This window comes from Chamaea fasciata, unplaced genomic scaffold (genome assembly GCF_029207755.1).
Source record: "Chamaea fasciata isolate MVZ Bird 193981 ecotype frontalis unplaced genomic scaffold, bChaFas1.0.hap1 SCAF_214, whole genome shotgun sequence".
NCBI classification, from domain to species: Eukaryota; Metazoa; Chordata; class Aves; order Passeriformes; family Sylviidae; genus Chamaea; species Chamaea fasciata.
In genome coordinates, this window is record NW_027094299.1 from 101407 (window position 1) to 124827 (window position 23421).

A 23421-nucleotide genomic window follows, 5' to 3' on the forward strand; every position below is an offset into this window, starting at 1 on the left:
ATGTTAGATCTGATGTATTTTAATGGGGGTCAAATCTTCAATCCATGCTGGGATTTTCTGCTATTTAAGAGAAACAGGCTGTGGAGCATTTGATCTTTTTCTCCAAGAGCAAGATAAAATGTCCCAGATGTGCCCAATTCTCAAATGCATTGTTTGTATCTCTTGTAAGAACAAGTCTCCAGGCACCTGAGCAAAGATAACCCACCTTACATGGATACCTCACAGACTGGCAGCAAAGTGCTGTCATCTTACCAACCAATATTAAAAGCAGGCTACTGCATGAGGCTGCCAGAGAGGCTTAGGTAGTGCTGTTACAGCTCACATTTCGCACTTGGTTTGCTACAAGAAGCAACAAAAAATAGTATTTTTAGCTCACCAATAACAATAGGAAAAGAGCAAGTGCTTTCCATAAAGAAAGATTCTCACCTGACACCAGGAGCCCCCTGGAATCTTGGATACAATCAAGCTCTATGAAATACACTGCTGATATACCTTGCAGATAAGACAGAATTTTACACCAATCTCAGTTTCCCATCTTAATATATTCTCTTTGCTGTGACAGGTAATTATGCAGAGCAGGACAGCCCTCTGAATCGCTGTCTTGTAAAACAAACATCGCTTTAATTAACATAACCAGTACAACAAAACATTTTCTAAATTTGCACTCAAGAGAAAAGATTCCCTTCACTAAGACAGCAGCTTGAGGGCATTGAGAGGATTTTTTGGACTTGGGGGACAGGGACAGAGCAACATTACTTGTTTGTTTTCAGTTTTGTGCAGCTCCTCATCTGATTCACCGGCTATTGAGAACTGACAGAAATGCCACCTATCTTATCTAAACAGTTCTTATCTGACCTTTTTTGGTTTCTCTTGAGACAGACAGCAGGACTCTGGTACTGCTAAAGGAAAAAGTACTGCCTGGTATCTCTAAAAACACAGATTCTCAGAAAGAAAAGAACAGTCGAATGCATCAAACAAGAACACTTTATTCCTTCAATAATGCTTACGTATTTTCACTATTTCAAAGTCTCCAAATAAAGCTTAGAAATTAAACACGTTAATGCTACATTCAAATATTTCTCTCTTCTAACCTAAGCCAGGAAAAAAAAGAAAACCAAATCAGGAAAAGAAATCCTTATTTTTACTACAAAAAGTCTCAGTTTTCCACATGAGAAGCCACATTCTCAACAAATCGATGCCAGAAGAGTCAACATTATTGAAGAGGGTTAAAGTGAGCTGTCAAATTACCTTCCATCCTCTGAGGATGTGCACTACACTACCAGCATGTTTCCAGCTCTCACATTCAGAGTAGGAGAGCCAGGACTAAAACATCTGCTGGGCCTAACAAGGTCCATGTCACATCTCTGTGATAACACATTGCTCATGTCTATCACGTAACACAGGCAGAACATATTCTCCTGGTTTTAGCCCCTTAGATTCCTCGGTCTAAGCAAGAAATTGGCAGCCTGCCAGGCTTCCTATGGACCATTCTGGGGTGGGACCACCAGGTAAATCTCCCCGAGTCAGGTCATGATATCCTAAAGAGAGACACTGCCCTACTTCCCCATGGATAAATGGGATGATGAGCAGTGCAGCAGGAGCAGGAAGCTCTGCTAAGTTTCCACCACTGCCATGCATTTTCTCTTCACTAAACATCGATTTACTTGCAGGAAGAAAGGCTCCCCTAATAGAACCTGTTCTTTTTATTGCAACCAAGAGGGAAATGGCGAAAAAATAGCTTTAAACTATACCAGTTTCAAGCTATTATTAACTAGCAGGCATACACTGACAGTAGGAGAGATGCGGTGGCAAGAGGACTTTCAATAGCCAAAGAGCCCTTTCATCATCTGACCAGCTTCATCTATTGTATTCAAATAAATGTTAAAATACAGAGAAATCACACATATCTAGAGCCTTTACAAGGAGTATCCAGTTGCAGATTTCTTTCTGCACATGACTAAATTTAATGCATCCTTGCCGTATACAAAAAAAAAAAAAAAAAAAAAAAAAGCCTTGTGAAATGAGAGGTGCTAACATTTTCTAACAAATGCGATGACATTACAGAACAGGATCCTTTTTGTTACTCATGAAAACAACATGCACTTGGTGCAATTGATTTCACACATAAACGGCAACAGTTTCAAAGCCCAATATTGCTTTTTTTGGCCAGTTAGTAGAAACCCATTTCTAAAGCTGATAGCAACTCTGACAATTAATTACAAGCTCAAGATCAAGCATGTCAAATCCTTGTGAAATCCCTAGACATCAATCAGAATGACTCCTGAGGGTGTCCTGGGTTGAAGTATATTCTATCACCATCTTCATGAACTGTTGAAACCAGGTGAGGCAGTGCTCCCTGCCTCCTCCACTCTGGCTTATCTTCTGTTAATGGGCCATCAGCACCTTTGCTACACAGCTCACAGATAACCCCCTCCTGGACTACCTCCTGTTAATGGGCCCATCAGGCCTTATCACATGACTCACCATCCCATTGTGGGATGCTCCGCCCAGAGGGAGAAACCAAGCATTCCAGCCTGGATATAAGCTGAGACTCTGAACACCAGAGGGGCGCTTACCCACTGGATTCCCAGAGGACCCGAGCTACCAGACCTTTCTACAGGATTACTGCTTCAGGAAGACCACCTCATCTGGACTGCTTCCATCACTACGCTCAGGTTGTATTCTGACTCTGTCAGTGGTCTTTTGTATTATTGCATCGATTTTATTTTACTTTCTTTCCTTTTTTCTTTTTTCCTATTAAATTGTATCTCTGACTTGGAGCCTCTCATTTGTTTTGCCTTCAAACTACTACAGAGGGCCTCCATAGAGTTCAGAGCAAGTATTCCCTCTTTTTGCAGATCATCTTTCAGTGCCTCTGAGCTGCACAGATTATCAGCAGGAATATTTTATGGAATAAGATCAAGGTAAATAGGACCAGGAGGTGTACAGTTTCCTGAGTTTAGGTACAACAGACTTGCCACAGGTAAATAACTGCTCACTTAGGCACTTATACATATTACAGCCTGGTGAGGGGTGGGGAAACACTCACAAAGGAGACTAAAACACACTGCAGGGCAAACTGCAATTCCACCAATCCACACCTGCAAAACTCATTTACCACAACCGTGCTCAGTACTCCATAAAGACTCCTAATGAATTTATGCAGCACCAGTACAAGTTGACAAATACATGAAAAACATTTTAAAAAAAATAACTATAATGTCATGATGTTCCTCATGCTGATCTGAGTCAGGGTAAGAGCTGAAGGGCATTTCCTTGTGAGCTGAGAGGCCCACAGAAATAACCCAGCCATGATTGTCCCCAAGGACAACAAATGGGGCAGACCCCACACTTCCAACAGGCTGAGCTAATCAACAGATCTGCACATCTACTGCAGAATCTGCATAAGAAATCGATTGAAGCCATGTGTCGTTATGGATTCATTTTGCCAAAAAATTAACTGTGACGGGTTGGCACGGTAATGACTTGAACTTTTCCACAATACCATGAAGTACTGATGCTTCTGGAACAACAAAGTAGATTCTGATGTACCATTTAGCCTTCCTAGAAAGAAACCACGCCAACAAGATAAGGTAATCTTGAAATTGCCATCTCCAAGCTTCCTAAAACTGGAGAGAAGGTTTGAAATCTATTCGGACTCTGATTAAACTCAGCAATCAACACGGTAAAAAATATATTAAATAGAGCTTTTAAATAGACAAACTGCAACAGTATTTACTTATTTTCTTCTGTTTCTCCTCCCTGGAATCAAGTACTCAGGAAAACTTCTTACTTCTACAACAGCATATTGACTTTTTGACACTATGATCATTAAAGTCAACGTGGAAAATACATGCCCAAATAGAAAATCTAGATGCTGAAAGGAATATCAACCAAGTCAAATCCAACTTTTAAAAACAGAATCCTCAAGAAATGAGTCACCCACCCCCAAAACAAATGCAGCAGGAGAGGCAACTTATTCATCTCACAGAGATCATTCTCCTATCTCTCCATGCTCTGCTCCAAAGTGTGTTCAAATCAAAGGTTCTCATTTTTTTTCCTCTTCCCCTCAAATGTATTTAATTAGGTTTTTTTTTTCTTTGAAGTCAAGGAAAAGAGGCCTATTTATTTCAAGGAATATTTAGCCTGGCTTTTTCCTTCCAGTGTTCTACCTCACTGCATCTTCAAACCCATTGTTCCATAGGGACAGGGAGGCATCCAAATAAAGATTAATAAAAAGGCAATTCCTGTGGTATTATTAATTGAAGGAACAGGATCACTTTTTCCAGTGTCAATGAACTTCAATACACTAATAAAATTAACAAATATCAAAGTGGTTTGGGTCTGAAATAGAAACATTTCCATTAAATCTGAGTAGCTTTTCCAAATACTGGGCAAATAGTTTGATACACTTTGAAATACTAAAATATCTCCAGTGCTCCAAGATGAAGCTGAGCAAATTTCACTGTATGAAATGAGAGTAGACATTGTTTGCACCTTCTAAGCATGCATTATATTTTCATCTTGGTGCTTAAAACAAGGCCACTGCAAGGAGAATTTCCACTATCCCAGCTGTCAGTAACTGGTTTTGTGACTTACCTGCTGGGGAATTACTCACTTCCCATTGCAAATCTGAAATCACTGTTCATTTGGACAGACTGCTCCTGACTGCACCCTGATGATGTGTCCTCAGTCCAGCTCATGGCACTGGCAAGATAAATGTGTAGAATGAGATTAGGGGCAAAACACTAACAAATTTTGCTTAGATCAATGAGATGCACTCACACCCTGTCAGTACTACCTGACATCTTCCTGACAATATTATGAGGCAATTAATGTCTGTATGTCTTGGCTGATGGAGGTGAATTATGGTAAGTTCTAGGAGGCAACTGTCTAAAGCAGGGGAAGCTGATTAATTACCCAGCAATAATTCATTATTGAGACATTTAGGTTGACTTGTGCACCACAAAGTCAGAGAGAGCAGGAAACAATCAAACCTATGAATACTATTCAGACTAAACTCTTTGCAGCTATAGCCATAGAGGCACATATACGTAGAAAATAACACCATCTCAGAGAAATAAGGTGCTTGGAAGCAAATCCTCAAACCAAGTGGGCAATCTCCATCCCATACAACGGATGTATCAGCACATGCAGCAGGAGCGCCTGTGCTGGAATTCTCACTATTTCTCAGGTCTGCCTGTTTCCTGTATCAAACAATGATCACACACCCAGGGGCACAAATGAGGAGCCAGTCTGCAAAGCCTTGGGCTTTGATCTCACACTGCTACACTGAAGCAAATGGACAGGAAAATAGAAGAAGCCTGTAAACACCTCTGCTGATAAAGATCTGTATGTTAATACCATTAACATTGACTACATCGAATTTAAAGCTGATATCTGCCTGCATATCACATACAAGTCTCTTTTCAGGTGTACAAAAAATGTGTCTATTTCACAGCATTTCTTCCTTTACTTCTCCACCTGGATCATACAGAAAATACATTTCTTGGCCACCAGCAAATCATTACCCCTCATGGGGACTGTTCCCTAAAGAGTTTAAGTACCAGAACAATGGACTACTGCACAGCACCAAATTTCAATTGTGACTTAACTATTCCACAAAGGGGATTTACTGTAGTGACACCTCTCAGGAATACACCATTATTTTAAATTTCACTGATATTTTCCACTAACAAAACAGCACTTCTACTTTAGCAGTGATTCGAAGATGGAAACTTTCCATAAAGCCTTTTCTTTCCTCTGGGTGTCAGAGTTGTCCTCAAAGTCCTTCTGTGTTAAAAATTAATTGTCTGGTTTGGTCTAACACACCCAATGTATTAGTTAAGGAGTACATGCAGAGTAATATTTCAGAAAGATTACAACCCTCCTCCCCAGAATCTTGGATGGCAATTTTGGGTTACTCTGAACCTCTCTCCAGCTTTGGCTTCTGAACTTTTCATTAGTTTTCCTCTTTTTGTAACCTGCTGTCCAAATACCAGAACAACCACTTGACCATTTCCATAAGCAAACCATCCTCTGCAAAACTCTTCAGTCAGAATCTTATTATTAAAGCAACTTTTTCCAAACAGTTTCTGCTGCAGAGTCAAAGGGCCCTCTGCTCAGAATCCTTTTCCTTAAAAGGATGGGGATATGGATGATTTCTGTGCCTTGTAAAGGTCCAGTGCCATTCACCTCTGGATACCAAACTGTTCTTACATCTGACTGGGGATGTAGTCACGGAAGATGAGAGGATTTCTCTCTAGCAATGATATCCTGCCCCTTGGCAGATATCAGGCAGTTCAAATCAAATTTCAGGTTTAGCTCACAACACTCAGGATGCTGACAGATGATGGAAGCACTGTCACAGCAGCTCTAGCTTGACTTTCCGCCTACACTACTGCACATTTTAAATCACTTCCAAACAGGATCACTAGAAATGGGCAGCGATCCTTAAATCATCCATGAAAACACAATGGCATCCAACAGGTGTTTGCTTGAGTTATCCCCCTAAGGGAAGGCAGTACTTAAACAGGCATATAGAGGAAAAAAGGAATAATTCTGTTCCTAAGAGCTGCCTCCTTCCCCTGTCTCCTCATTTCACATCAACATCTAAGAGGTCAACATTCAAGAGCTTTTCTTACAGTCTCTTCTTGAACTCCTCGGACTTGTTCTCATCTCAGTATATCCAGGTAACTCCATTTAGAGTTAGTATATCCAGGTAACTCCATTTAGAGTTACTGGAGATTTGTTCATCACGTTTATTATCTTCCAAGCTACTAGGCAAACCAAGTGGGTTATCCTGTCTTAAAAATTCCAGGTCTGCCTGACCAATATATGATAGACATTCAATTTAGGAAATACTGCCAAAAAGAAGACATTTCCCTGATCTTCTGAGTATAGTGGACACCACATAAAAGTACTAGAGCAGAGCCATGAAAACCAGAGCAAGGGGAACAATGCCTGGCCCAGAATTGTCTCTCTCACACAGAAAAAAAAGTCAGAACAATTAGGAGGAAGTCCAAGATTATTTAGATGATAACCATGTGTCCACCAAAACACTGCACTGGGGAAATGGATGGAGTCTAGAGAATTAGAGCAGCTGCCAACATGAGACTTAAGTTTGAAAACACACTTTTCATTGTAACTCTCCACAAAAAACCTTGGGATCTTTCACTACTCTCCCCAGAGGTTTTGGCCTTGTTATTAGTTTGCTTGGTGCCAGTTTGAGTGCCACTGAACCCACCTTATAATTTATCTTCAGAATATTTAATTAGATGAATTTTGTGCTCTATTAACATGCTTGGGTTTAACTTTTTGCCTTATTTAACATTATAAAGTAGATAAAGGATAGGGCCTATAATTGTTTACATCGCATTAGGCACAATTTCTGCATTCTGTGAATGCTTCCTCATTAGTTTTTCTCTGCTTGCTTAATTTATCCACTCCAAAAGACTGAATTCATTAACTACAATTACCATGGTTATTGTCTTTGGAATATTTTTATGTACTTATAATTAACGTATTTTAAACATACAGTCAAAGGTCATACATTTGAAATCATGTGTAGCCTTCCGTACTGATATCAAGATTTAGTTCAAGAATATGATTGATAATTTAAATATTTTCCTTTCTCAAGTCATGGAGCATAATAGAATAATTATCAAAAAAAATACTGCCATATCATCCTATCATCATGCCTATTCTATTATTCCTGTGGATTATTTGAGTAATCCATAATAATAAAAGTTCTAACGAACAATAATTAAGAGAAAAGATACAGGATAGTTCCTCCCAGTTTTGATACCATGAGCCCTGTAAGGTTAACTCCGAAGGCCTCCAACGGGCGTTCAGAATAATTCATTTTGTGTATGATATTCCTTATTTATAGCCAAAGCAGGGAATATACTTCAGCTTCTAAACATTTACAATCTCTAATCCATTTTTTTTTCAACATGAGTAATTTACATATCCAAGTCCAAACTGAATGAAAACTACGTTTTGATTTACTAAAATCTCATTATTCTTCTAATTGCAATAGGCACGAGATTGTACAGTAGCAAATCCCTCCAATTTCCACTAACTTCACTGAATACCACACCTTAACTTTATACAGGATAAAGATATTTAAGGAATTCTATATTGTTTGACAGTTCTAAGATACAGTTTTGCTTTTGCAAACTGTATTCCAACTGCTGTTTTCAACATCACCTCATGCTACACAAAAATCACAATGCAACCTTTTCATTTCCACTGGATACATGCAATATTATTATTAGTTACTAAAATTAATTGTGGGACACTGTCATGATCTTTAGAAAGGTTAAAAAATCCTTCGTTGCCCTTTAACTGAAGTCGTTTCAAGTGCAAAAACGCCAGAATCAAAGCACAGCAATAGAGAAAAGGAGAGGAAACAGAACTAATCTTATTAAGGAATGAAAAATAGATCCTTTACCATAATGAGAATGGTTCCTACAAATGGTGTTTATTGTGTGCTTAACAAAATAAATATTAATAGAACTTAGCAAAGTAATGCCTTAGATCCAAGCTTATAGCATCATATCCTTTCAATAGTTATGCTTGTTGGTTTTGTCCTTTTCTTCATTCCTGTCATTGATTATCCTTTGACCTAGTCCTCCCTCCACCTCTGACCATCATTCATCACACATGGTCTTATACTGCAAATCATCTACCCAAAAGAGAAACCAGTGCATTCTTCAGCCAGTGATCAAATTCCAAGTACTCAATGAAACAAGTCTAAAATACAAAAGATTTTTCAGTTCATTTTATAACTTGCCTGCTGTCATTACCCCAGCATCCCAGAATTAACATTTTTCATTCCCACTTCTAGATTATTTATTTCCTAATGCCTTCCATTGCTCTCTTAAGACATGTTTTAGATCTGGTTATCCCACAGTTATTCCAAGTATTTTAGCTAGGCACGACATTGAGACTGAGGTTTACCTAAGTCATTAACTGAAAGCCAGGAGAAAAAAACAAAACCAAACAAAATAAAGACCAAAACCAAAAACCAAAAAACCCAACCAAACAAACAAAAAAACCCCCAAAATCAAGACAGCTTTTTTCTGTAACCAACAGCAAAGAAAGAAAAGCGTGTTTGCTTTCCTCACTCCCATCTTTACAGTCTCTCTGGTCTTAGCATCAAAATCAAGTTGTTCCTTTTGCTCTTCCCTTGCTATTTCTTCCCCCACCAAAAATCAAAACCTGATGTCATCTAGATCAACTTCGCAATGAGAACCACAGTGCTGGGAGAATGGCTACCTGAGCACAGAAACACAGAGCTCAAAGCCTTAAACCTGGGCTAATCCTTCAGGAGAACGGGTCCATTCTCTCAGAGGAAAAATGGCAACCTGAACTGCATTAAAAAATGCAGGTTTTTGATCCCTCTTCAAGTGCACAGCACACAATATTTTGCTCTGCACATAGCTGTTTAAGCAGTCCATCATCAAGGCTTTCTAGCCTTTACTAGAAAGTGTCATTAACACGGGGGTTGGGACATTAAATGTCAGCTTTTACCATTAACTCATTTTAAAGGCATGTTCTCTTTCCATTTAAATCTGCACTGCACCTTCAGTTTGATTTTGGCAAGCAAGACAGAGTCACAAGACAAGAAAGATCAACCCAAAACTTCCAAAAGTGAATGTGACCTCTGAAGATTGCATCCTGTTTTACCAGCTGCTTCATCAACATCTGTGCACCTTGGAGTAGCCTGAGACATAGCAAAGGACACACTTACTGCTAATTTTGATTCTTTTATAGTAAAAATTCTTTAAGAGATTTCAGGGAAGAAAAGAGCAAGTACCAAACAGTCTATAAAGGTTTCACTGGTATTATGATACAGCACATTAATAGCTTTAATGTGAAGAAAAAAAAATTACATGTGGGCTAATAAAAAGCCTTCTTTTAATTCCCTCTGTAACACCTCCCCACGACTTGACCATCTGTACATTGATATATGAGTAAAAACACTCGAATGTGTGGTGCCAAGGGACTTGTAGATTCACAGAAGCTGACTACAACAGCACCACGTTGAGAACACCCCCTGCACAACCTTCAGCTCTGCACAAGAAGCCAAAATTAGCACTTCCCCCCTCAGCTGCTTCAGAGTCGTGCTGACTTCACCAGCCAAAGAGTAATTTCATAAAACATCTGTCTGACCTAAAACAAAACTTGCAAAGAAACAAGGATAGGTTGAAGGTAAGGCAACTTGGGAAGATCTTTCCTCTGTAAAGATGCTACTGCACATCCACTCAGCTCAAAATACACCAACTCTTTAGGCATTTTTCTTTCACTCCTCAGTATTTTACTTGAATAAGCTACATATACTCTTATGAAAATGGTGCAAAGATTATAGATGTGTACAGGATATATATACAACATTGTTTCTAGTACAAAATTCATAGCTTCAGATTTTTTCTAAATTCAAATTCATGGCTTAGAAATTTGCTTTGTAGGGAAACCGTATCACATTCTTCTAGAAATCAAATTTCCTTGGGAAATAAAAGGAGAAAGAACTTGAAAAACTATTTAAGAATATCTTAAGTTGCTCTAAATCAGGAACTATAGTAATTTTTTTGGTCTTGACTCACAGCAAAATGATTTTAACTAGGAAAACAGTCTCTGCAAACTTGAACTGAGCGTTTCACCAATGCAAGTAATGAGAGATGGTTGCTGTGAAGTGAATATTTCACCTCGGGATGTGTTTTGCAATCCAGCAAACCATAAGCTGTCAGGAGCATCTCATCTCAGTGACTTCCCTGAATAGTCCTCACAGGATTTCTGACTCAGTCAGAATATGGTAAGGAGTATGGCCAAGCAGAGAAACCTCTTGATAACGTTTGTTTTTAAAGGAGGGGCAGAGTGGCATTTTTACATCTTTGCACAATAGTCCTATTTTTGCTGGGCCCAAGTTACCCTACATTGCACAGAATTTCTGATGTTAGGGTTGAAATTAGAACGGCAAATCCTAAACACCAAGGATGCAGTGTGTCCTTAAAGAGAAACATCAAAAGCTAGTACACTTTGTGCCAAGTTAAAGGTTTTGAGTACAAAGATGTAACAACAGAAAAGTTCATGCATGCTTATATGAAAAAATATGAAGTGTATCTGCAACCTAGGGCTTGGAAATTATTCATTAAAATAAGAAGGCCCAAGCCCTTAGATACTGTTTTGACTTTCTTCTTATTTTGATCTTAATGTGAAACAATTTACAACATCAAAATGTTGTTATATTTCAGAAGTTTTGTTTTAATTGTAATGCCGAATTATATAATAATTATAATTTGCTTTTCAAATCATCTTTGAGAAGAAAGGAATAATAAAATTATCCTAGTAAAACCACTAGGGGATTATTGTTGCACTGGAATATCAAAGAACTTCGGATGCATTGAAGATTTATTGTCGCACAAAACATCGAAGTGTTAATGATCTTAATCTGAAACTGGGTGTTCTTCCTTTGATTAGGCACTATACATCAGTATGACAGTCTTAATACTTTCTGGTTAGACTGATAAATGCAACAGATTTTGTTACGTTACTCAGTATGCCTGCAAGTTAATATAGAAATAAAACTATTTCCTTATAAATTTTAGATTATGCAGAGGTAAGCACAGTACAGCTGTTGCCTTATTTTGCAGTGCACACTGTATTATGAAATGGATTAAGCAACTTCCCACCCCCCAAACAGGAAAAATTATGGGAGTTTTTCCTCTGAGCTGATGTTCCTCCTAACAAATGCTTCAGTTCAAACTGATCAAGGCATTTAACATTTGAATGAGCTTACTAATTTAAGCAACAGTACTATGCTTACAGCCAGGAGCATACACACCTCACCTAACTGACTGAGCAAGGGGGACCTGCAAGTCCACAATTATTCTGGAATTTTCACTCTGTGGCTTACGAGTACCTCCATCTCATGTTTATTAGCAAGACTCAAACACAGCAAGAACAATCACATATTTCCTAAGATAATGAGCCCTTGTTAATTCTTCATTTATCCTTACTAAGAAAACCTAAGAAACCAAGCTTTATATTGCAAATGGATAACAGAAAAGAGCAAAAATTTTTCCTAAGAGTCATATGGGAATAAAATAACTACATCCATTTCAAATTATTTCATGCATACCAAACCTTGCAAAGCAGGCATGCAAACATTCATGCCTAGGCACAAAGTATTTCTGCTGAGAAATGCAATCTTTCACTTGCACATCGCTGTAAGTTAATATAAATCTTTCAAAAGATTCCTCAGTATTTTTCATTTTTCAAACCCGAATTTAAATAACATCCATCAAGAATTCACATAAGCAGAACAAGCACAGCAACAACAAATGAAAAAACGACTCTCTGAAGCAGACAGTTTAATGCCCAGCACGCAAGACAACACAAACAAAACTAAAAGCAATGGCTCAAAATAGGCACTGTTTTTTCTCTTTTCATCAAAAGCTGATTATAACCCCTCTAAGAAACCAGCATGATCTCCACAGGCTTCACTGTCCTATATGAGGAAGATACAGTGGCATTTATTTGTTGGATTCACACAGTGGGTGTGTGACCCGCTCGAGCAGGGTGTGGAGGGCAGAGCTGGGCACACATACAGCTCCTGCCCAAGGTGCACAACAAACAAACACTGCTGCTGTTGCAGGACCACCTTCCCTACACAATTTTTCCTACAGGTGATCTCATGCCGTGCAATTTGTAACAAGAAACTGAGAGAATCCAGGAATCAGGTGGCTCCAGAGAATGCTCGCTGATTTACAAGGTTAATTTCCCACAGCGGCATCCAGACAGGTTAGTGAACTATGAAGCATTTTCCTTTCAGTAATGGAATGGAATAACATGCTGACAGAACAGACTGAAAATACTTAATTTCTCCCTCTTACATAAGAATATTTAATGTGACTTCTAAATGACCCAGCTGAGAGAGGCATTCTTTCCTTAGATAAAATACATGACAGAGAAGAAAAAAAATATCTTTTGAAACAACTCTCCTTAAATTATATGGGCTTTGCAGGATATTCCATGACCAGAATGAAATCTAAGTAAACAAAGGAGGATGCCAAATTTCAGATTCCTAAGGTTCATGAAGTTGAATTCTACAGCTCATGATGACCACAGTGGTTTCAGAGAGAGGATGACAACGTTTGATGTTGGCCAAGAGTCCACAGGAGATGATGATGCTACTGAGTGATGAACAACACACACCTCTGAGTTTCCCTGTCATTCTGAACAGAATTCCTGACTGTACAATCATGCAGCAGAAAGACAGCCAGGAACCAAAGAAAATTCCCAAACAACCCCACAGAGAAGCCCCCCACCAGCTCTGCACTGCTTTCATCAAGAGGTATCAGACCACAGCTTTTTTAATGACATGCTCTTCACAACAGTACTCCATACATGAAATTTCATGTGAATAGCTGCACTGAACATGCTGGAATTACAGAAGAAATTTCCAGCTGCAGTAGAAAATTAGACATTTGATGGAACTGAGCAACTGAAAGTGTTTGTTATAAATATCTACAAGTATTTTTATAAGAGTCCAGCATCACTCTATCCTGCATCTAAGCAAACAAATATTTAGCATAACCTGCTCAACTCTGCAGCATAACACTAATGACAAGATTTCTTTTAAAGGTAATTTGTATTATTATCACTCTGATAATAACACATTACTGTCATTAACTGCAACTCATGAAAAATAAAAATACACTGCTTAACATGAATATTGCTTTCTGTTGGTTTAAAGGAGGAGGCTGACTGTCATTCTGCTCCAAGAGAAGCATACAAGGCTTGGCATGAAAACCCCTTTGGTTTATATTTTCGAGAAATCACCATTTCCCCCTGGCCTTGGTCAGAACTTCTTTTAGATTCCCTAAATGCCACCAAAAGCAGGAGACATTGGCTCTACAGTTGGCCTGTTCAGGAAGGTATGAGGGATTTTCCAGATAACACATTCAAATAGTCTCTGGTGAGTACACTAGGATTTATGACAACAATTAATACAAACTGAATCAAAAAGGAAGATAAAATGTTTTAAGTTTAGATATTATTGCAAATTCTGGTTTTTAAGATCAGAATTTTTCCAAGAATGCTCAGTCATTCTCCTGCAGCAACAGTCTTTTGAGCTGTCAGTGTGAATTGTCCACGGTTCATCCTGAAATTAAAGAAAATCCCTGGCAGCAAAAGTGAAGAGTCAGCCAAAACCTATCCATTTCACTCACTGCCAACTTGCTCTCAATCTCTCCATTACTCTCTGGAAGCTCCTCTACCAACTTTCCTTTCTTTTCCTATGTTAAGGGACAGAGGGATGGCTCTTCATACTTTTGGAGCATCTTCAGAGAAAATTTTAATAGAAGTACCCGTGTTTTATTATTTCCTCAATCTCATATTACATAAAACTATCTAAAACAGCCTCTCCTTTGGAATAAATTTGATGCCACCACTGATACGCCCATTGCACTTTACTACTATCTGAATAGGACCGAATGTTAAGTGATCTTGTTTTATTGTTCTAATATAATACCGAGAAGAAAGAAAAGTCAGTTAAAAAGCTTATTGCTGAAAAATGAATTTCTTATGAATTCTCTCTAAGTGAATAGAGAGACAGATTGCAGCTTCCTTATGAAGGAGGTTACTGGGGAACTGGCTTCTCTAATTCACACTCTCAAATAAATCCATTCTGACAAATGCTTTAAAACACATGTGAAAACCTTCTTTTAGTGTTAAAAGAAATAAAAAATACATTAGGAGAAAGGAAATTTCCCTACATGAAGACTCCACACAGTACTTCAAGAGACACTTCAAGTGCAGCCATATGCCTATGAAAACTGGATTTACACAATCTCCTGTCACTAGAATTCGTTTATTGACAGCACAAAGTACCCAGTAACTGCAGGGTCATCTTGCACTAGCATGCAGCTTCCCTCCCGCCTACAGAAAAGGTGTTTGTTTGCTGCTATTTCAGGAGTCCTGTTCACCCTGACCTACAGCGCCCTGTTTTTTATGGTAGATACAAAGCATACTGGAAGATGGAGGAAATCGAGTCCCCTCTACCAACAAGTAGACTAAAACCAAGCTTAACTCTGCCAGCTTTTCTGTTGGTAATTACACCAGGTTACAAAATTGCTGTTACAAAAAACATGATCAAACTTCAAGGAACCACACCAAAGATCTGAGGGATTCTAAAGTAAAGTTAAACAAATGTTTTCAGCCCACTACACAGACACTCATTTCTAATACAGTAAAAATACAGGACTGATGTGAATATTTTAAGAAATCATGGACTAAGCCAGCCTGAACTCTAATACAGGTAGAATCACCATTTTTTTCAGGACAATAAAGCTTGGAACTTGCATACACAACAAAATCCTTCTCCGCACGATTTACTGGCAGAAATCATCCACAAAGTTGGCCAAAAGAAAATTTTGAACCCTTTCACCTTACATATGCAGTACAAAACATTACCTGCTGCACTACAGAGAAGCAAGTCTTTTAAGAGAGTCACCTGTACCATGCAAAGTCACAGTAAAATATGACACATTTTTTCCAACTCAGTATTTATGCAGAGGGCAGAGTGTACAGGGAAGGGGAGAAAAGAATCATTATTTAATTGCAAAGCATTGCTAGAAGAAAAGCAGGTTAAGGCAGCAAAAAAGCCAAATGCCAGTAACTTTAGCTGAACAATAGTAACTAGAGACAATTGCCACAACAATTCCACATGGCTAGAATTAAGATTTGTGACAGCTCAGAGCTAAAGGAGGCACAACTTATGACTAGTTTCTTGTTATGATTAGAACAACTGCAAAAACAGAACCAGAGACACAGATTCTTGTAATGAAGACACTGAGAAACTACACTGATAATAAATCAGAGTTCCTCCCTGCAGTTATCAAATGGGATATCACTTCAGAAGCCTGATAACCTACACAACACAGTCTGGCTGCCAGGCTCACAAGAGATGATGCGAGCTTTGGGCTAGAAAATAAATATCCATTACCATGACCTTTCTACTGCACGTTACTAAGACTTGCTCCTATCTGGAATCCAAATATCTTGCAGATAAGTAACTTGCACTTTCATTGTAAGGTCCACAACTACCTGGAAAACCATTTACTGCATCTCTAGCGTAAATGTTATCTTTCTCACAACTGAAAGTTAATTACAAATTATGGATTCAGCCCAGAATGATTCACATTTCCCCTGGGGGTTAAGGAACAGAACCAGATCATTGCACACAATCACAGCCATAATGCAAAATAAATCTGTAAGTCTCTTAAACAATTGTTGCTTAAAACTCTTTAAATGAGTCTGTTCTGTGGCTCAGAAATTAAGAGGAAAATGACAAATGCAATCACTTGCAGTGCATCCGAGCCCTGAATGACCTCATGACACAAGTCAAGCCTGTCTAGGCCCAACACCATCTTCCGAGAACATTTCATTAAAGCTGAAAGAACACTTATTTCTACCTACAAGAACCCTAAAGAAATCATTTCAGGAAAAAAGCTGTCATTAGTACCAGAACATGTCTCAAATACCTGCTATGTCATTTAGAAACTGCATTGCACCATGACAGCAACTTATTTCTAGAACACTCTTTTTGACAGATACAATGCTATTGCACTAAAAATAACGTGGGTCAAACAATGAGGAAAGGAGGATATTCTAACACAGACATGGCTTACTGCATTTGTACAATGTTTCAGCAACATCTAGAAAGAAAAAAAACCTTGTTTTAAGGCCTGACTGCAAGTTAAAAGTTTTGCATTCTGGTTGGGTCACAGGGTACGAGTAACTCACCCACCATCACAGGCCTGGTGACAGAAGGGCTTTCCTGGTGGCAGAAGGGCTTCCCTGGCACAGCTGATCCTCCAGAGCCTCCTGAGGCCTCCCCCTGCCCTCAGGCACGAGGCTGCTCTGCCCAGGGCCGTGCCCAGCACTGCACACTGACCCCAAACACACCAGGAGCCCACTGGGGCCACAGCAACCGCCTGGCGCCCCCAACACTCCATGGACAGCAGCCCATTATGACCACAGCAACAGCCTGGCACCCAAACATTCCCACCACTGCTGTCTCCTGGGAAACAGATGCAGAACCCAGGAATATGATTACCCCTATTAGCAGTACCACGACACAGGCTACCATTGCTACCAGTGATAAAAATTCAACCAAAATCCCATCCATTTCATTCTGCTGCCAACCCTCTCTGATTTAGCTAAGAGAATCATCTACATTTCCTCCAAAGATCTGATCTACTTCATAAACCATTTATTTCCAATTTCAATCCAAACAACTTGCATATAAATATTTTACCATTTCCCTAAATAATATCCACATTTACCTGGAAACCATTTACTGCATCTCTACTATAAATATTACGTTATTCAACTTCATTACAAATTTATCTCAAATTTAGAGTCCAATTTAGGTCAAGGTTTTCAGCCTTCCTAAAGTACAGTTCCATTTTTAACCTGTATTTCCATCTTCTATCAATACATAGTAAAAGCAAGTACACAATGCATTCAGTTCCCCTTAATTTTTTAAGCCAAAACTAAAAATAAGAACAAACCCAAACTTCAACCTGGTCACTGTCACAGATATGCTCTCAGACATACTTTCTCCATTTTTGGACCATTACCTCACTCTTCCTGATACTCTTCATATTGTTTTCAAAATCTTTGCACAGTGATTTGACCATTTAACTGAGACTTCAGCAGCACAGGAACCAGCTTTAGGCAACCCCTGGACAAAGAAGGTAATACTCATAAGCCTATTAAACCCGCCCATTTTTCCTAGAGTTCAAAAGCTCAGACTGTGGGGGGTTCTGCAACAAACGCAACCTGCACGCCCAGAACCTGACGGGCACGTTCAGTTCGAGTCGCCTGTGAGGACACCCACGGCCCTTTCTCCTTCATGAGGGAAGCACCGCACTAGAGGAGTAGAGGAGCGCCCCTCTCCATGACGCCCTTCCCGCCAGCGAACACCGCACGCCCTCATGCGACATCACACGGCTCGCCCCACCAGTCAGCACCCAGAAACACGGAAGCAGAGGATTGCTTTCTTCCAAAGTGATTTCTCATTTCCCGGGCTAGGAGACACACTTGTGCTGCTGTGGTAGCTTCTCTGCTTCTGCAGAGCACAGACAGCACACGCGGCTGCCGCGCCAAGCCACAAGAAAGAGCCGGCAAGAGCACTAGATCTGACGAAAAAGAGATTTCTCGCTTCCCGGGCTAGGAGATGCACTTGCGCTGCTGCAGGAGCTTCTCTGGTTGCAATATAAAGGAGAAAAGAACCTACACAGAAAAATGCAGTGTTTGATTTCATAATGTATGTCCTGAAGTCTCCACTGTGATCCAATCCCAAAACATTCCTGCAGTGTCAAGTCAACAGCTGGAGAGCAATTGTTTGGGTTTTGGGTTTTTTTATTAGATTTAAGAGGGAAAATTTAAGGGAGATGCTCGATAAGCTTCTAAGACTCCAAACCACCCAAAGAAGGTAATAAGAACACGGCAAAAAACTGTCTGTTTTTCACTAAACAGGATTAAACTACTATGGGAGACTTTTTTAGGCAAGTCACTATTAGGCAGAGCGGCAGTACCATAAATTAACAGCCCTGTTGTTCAATTCACTTTTGGAAGAAATTCCAGTTCTGAGCTAATTGAGTCAGTTGGAAGTCATCAAAAACTGTGGATTGCTGCAGAGGAGAAGAGTTTTTCCTACCCCTTACCTAGTACCAAGGAAAGTAAGGTCTCCCCAACAAGATATTCAGAGATTACTGCTGTGAAATGAGTCTTCTTTGCAAGGAAGGAAGCTGCTGTTAGAGCTCCTAGGGTCATTCTAAAAACCTCAGACAAAAAACTCACAGTCAATTCTAAAGAAGCCACCAGTAGAAATACCAAACTCATTTGAAGCATCATGCAGTGCCTGGGTAAGTAGGAAAGAAAAATGGAGAAAGAGTAAATTATTACCCGTTGAAAACTAGACCAAGCAAGATGCACAAGTTGACCACACCTAAAAAAGGCACTGCTTCTAAATGGGGACAGATCTTAAAACAATAATCCTGAGTTTATGCACCTGAGAATTCCAAGATTTGAAGAACCGACTAAAGAAAACCAAACAAACAGCAATAACAACAAAAAGAAACAAGGATTAAAAACTTGCCTGTCAATAGAAATACCTGTTTTATAGGAGTTTTTAGGTTTGGTTTCAAAGATTTGACTTACTCCCAAATGAAGAGTCCACAGCAGCCTTCATCCAGAAAGAATCTCCAGAACTAGCCTTGCAAACATTTAACCAGAAGCGGGCTTCTGAAAGCCCAGCTACAGTAGCTCAAAACAGCAGCTAATTCACTCTAACCATTACCTTTTCCATCTTCCTGTACACAGATACAACATAAAGGCACAGCCTAAAGCCTTTTACTGCATCTTCCCCTTGCCAAAAGTTTCGGCTGCCCCAGCTTAGGACAAATTGAGAAAGAGACAAGAGAAAGCAGCTAAATCCTAAGGAAAGTGCACAGCCCTTCCCTGCTCTTAAACTCAGGCTCTTGATTGGCTTTAGCTGTAGACAAAGTCAAAATATGCCTTAAGTGCCTTAAGCAAAGAAGAGACTCTATTGGTTGACAGAAAAGCCCTCAAGTCCAGTTCAAAGTTCAGTAGCATTGCCTTTTAGAAAGTTAACTAATTCCTAGACATAATATAAACATAACAGAGCATTGCTAACATTGCTAGACACAATAGGTAGGCTGTAGGCCTAGGCCTCCTGTAAGAAATAACCCCATTGTCACACAACTGTCTTACACCAGGATAGGTGCAAAAAGACAGGAATTCACTTTCCTATTTATCTTCCAGATTATGTCTGTCCTGATTAACTGTTAGAAACATATAGAAAGAGGTGCAAGTACAAAACCTAGAATATTAGATGTATTTATACAGACTTCCACTGTCATTTCCAGAAACACCTTCTCTCAAGAACTTCACTCTCTTTTCCAATTTCTAGAATAAAAGAGACAGTATTCCTAGGACACTAATTAATTTTCAGCTGAATCTGATTAGTGCAGCTGCTGGACTGCAGAGCCTTGTCTTGCACAAGTTACAACTGAAAGCACAAAATACTGGATGGGAGAATAAAATGCCTCCTTTGGTTTTTCCTCCATTCAAAGGTATGGATGTGTCACCCAGAACACTTTGCCACTAGCTCACCTCTACTAACGTCTTGATACAGATCTACAACAATTTCTGCAGGCCAATGATACGTGAGCTAATTTATAAATAATGAATCAAATTAAAATACATTCAGGTAATAAACATGCACATTTACATAGAAAACATTTGCTGAAAAACACTAAACACTAGCAACAAAATTGTATTTTCTCATTTTTTGACAGTATCTGGATCAAAGAAAATACACACCATGACTAAGCTCTTGAGTTTGAAGGCTAAAATGGATTTGACAGTAAGGGCCCATGACACCTGGCACTTGTTTAGTCTTGAAATCTCTAACCAGATGCAATCTCTGTTGGCTAACTTCTTCACTATTAGAAATTAGCAGAACTCCTGCACTGCCACAGTGACTGCAACATGTTCATGGTTTGTTGGGACCTAAAATCTCTCCACTTTTTTTTTCCTTCTCATTATATTCATGGCTTTTCCTCCCCAAATCTTCAATTTTTTCCCCCTCATTAGAAGAAAATTCCTTCTGTCCTAAAATCTGGGGGATGTTTTGAATGGTTAGATTCCAAGGGGGGGTGGAAATTTCTCTCCTACCAAAATTCAGAAAATAGTTTTCTGATTCTTTTGCACTGCCCGTAACTTCACTGTTATTGATTAGTCAGAATCCTCACAGCAAAGGTTAATTTAACAAGGATGCAGAGAGCAGAACTGCATTTTCACTGCCTAGACTAGAAAAGAACTGAATTTTCCTGGGTATCACAATTGGATACCGCTGACAGAGGCTGCCTTAAACTGGCTTTATTATCAAAACAGAAAGAGGGAGAATGACAACAGGAAAACGGGAGAAAAATCAGAACATGCTGAACTCAATGGAAACAGAGAGTGCAGTTAAGATCAGCTCCCTGGCTAGAGGTACTGAGGGACAGATGTCTGTATTTGGCTGATCAGAATGAAAGAAATCAGCATAAGGGGCAAAATGTCTAAAAGTGGAATGGATGTAAGAGCAGAATTCTTTGCATTACAGGCATCCATTGAAGGCTATGAAGGCACTCTTTCTTTCTATCATTACTTCACCTTATAATCTCAGCTGATATAAAGCAAAGTGCTATAATTAAAAATGAATTCATTTATTCTGAACACATTCCTTCCTTCATCTTTGTCTTTAACTTTGCTCTTAAAAGCTTTAACACATTTTTTTCATTTGACATTAAGCTTCCATTTCTTCCCTCCAGAGTTATGGCACTTCCCCATGTGATGCAGAGGTATGTTCAAGTCAGTGCACGTTCTGAGACTGCAAATCACAGAATGCAATGCTCTGAGCAATGCTTTCCCTGAGACTTCGCTCTTGCATGTGCACCAGAAAGCTTCCAGGGGCCATTTTTGCCATTGAATACCAAAAAAGGTTACTACTATGATAGGGGGGAAAAAAAAGTCAATTATTACCCAACAGACAACATCAAATGCACAACACAGCATCACATCATGGAATGATGATCACAACTTGTGTGGGACAACTGTCAAAGCAAAGACTTGACCGAAAAATTCAGTACAGTTCGTACTGAATTTCAAACTTCAAGGAATATTTTGTTCTTTAAAAGACACATTAAAAAGGAAAGAATTCGGTAGCTACAAAGACAAAATTATAGAATTGTCACTGAATAATGACTTTCCTTGGGTATTTTCTTCTAGCTTTTAGATTTTTATCTTTTTTAAGAAATAGATTGAAATAAAATTTAAAACCTCCTCAAATACCGCTGAAATCCAGTACCTAAATATTTAGATATACCTGTGCCGTTCCACATAAAAAGTTGTTCAAATTCACTTGCTACTATAATTGAGTTACATCATGCTTCATCAAATGTTGCAGTCGCTTCAAAAACTTTTTTATTTCATTTTAGAAGCATTGAAACAGAATCCCTGTTGTACAAAAATTTGGGGTTCACTTTCATGCAGAGGATCCAATACGAAGATGGAAAAGTAGAAAATTAGCATATTAAATCAACTACTTTGCAGAGTGATTGCACAATGCACTAGAGGATCAAGTTCCTTTCAACAATTCATTTTCAATTTTGTGACAAATCATGATATACAATTCCTTTTCTATCACGTTTTGATTTCAATCTACCTACATGCACGGAGAAATATTCTTGCTAGGAGTATGTAGGAACAAGGTTTAGATCTTCATATCAGTATAGGAATAATTTGATGCCTGCCTTCACTAGAGGAGAAAATGCCTATGTTTGCGATAGTGATGGCAAACAATGTGCTTTTGTGGAAAATTCTTGCCGTCTGGAAAGGTGTTAAATGAACACTTTGTTAGGTTATTGGTTTGTTTTGCTGATAGCCAGAGCACTTCTTTTCTATCTTTGGCATTTATTGTTCTTTGCAAATTGCTTTCCTCAGCCGCTATAGCAATACAATTTAACACTACTTCAAGCATATCCTCACTTGAGACTGGAAAACACTGACAAAGAAATGCATCAATTAATCATCACAAATTTACTCAAAGTCATTAGGATGGAACTTACTCTCCTATATCAGGGTTCAGTTGTCTGCTAGGAATACAGCAAGTAAAATTTAGCACAAACAACTTTAAATGTTTATCTTTTGCTCAATAACCATCTTCAGGCCAGATGACACACTGTTAACATGCTAAGTCGGCCATTGTATTGACTACAAAAAAGAAGAATTAGATACACTTCTACAGATTTGACCTGTATTTGCACACACTAGTCAATGTTTTCTACTGAAAAGAAGAAACTCTAGGGGAAAAAGACCTATTAAGGTAAAATTAATAACTTAGATAAAAACCAAGTTAGGATAGATGGGACACATACCAAAGTTTTTCACATGGGCAGATCTATTACTCAGCACTTCAGACCTGAATGTGAGCTTTGACCCAGCACAGCTTGGAAGAACACCACGCCAAAATTGAGATCTCAAGCCGAAGAACAACCAGATAGATTTTCGTTCTTTATTTTCTGTACAGAGGGCAGAAAGTATGCTGCTTTACCATTTTCCCTCATGGAGAAGCACGGTTATTTAGCTCTTTGCACAGTGATACAACTTCAACAGCCACACCTTACCCAGGCACTTAATTTTAAGGACACCATTTATCTAATTGGAACCAAACAAATATCAGCACATTTCAGCTTCAATGGTTACATAAATCCTTTGTTACAAGCTGAGAGTTTCTGCAATGAAGTGGACAAGCAAGAAAGGAATAATGAATGGAAGTTT

General features: G+C 38.9%; 1 long non-coding RNA gene across 3 annotated transcripts in view; it reads right to left on the reverse strand.

Annotated features, from left to right (window-relative positions):
• The window catches only part of LOC136304902 (uncharacterized), a 32474-nt gene that overhangs the window by 3093 nt on the left and 5960 nt on the right, over nt 1-23421 (reverse strand). Inside the window, exons 2-3 of one of the 3 annotated variants that reach the window (XR_010724886.1) lie at nt 4600-4707; nt 2694-3629 (exon numbers count right to left, since the gene is read on the reverse strand). This is a non-coding gene — a long non-coding RNA (uncharacterized lncRNA). Of the gene's footprint in view, nt 1-2693; nt 3630-4599; nt 4708-23421 lie in introns of those variants that run through there. The other 2 variants (XR_010724885.1, XR_010724887.1) reach the window with 2 other exon arrangements.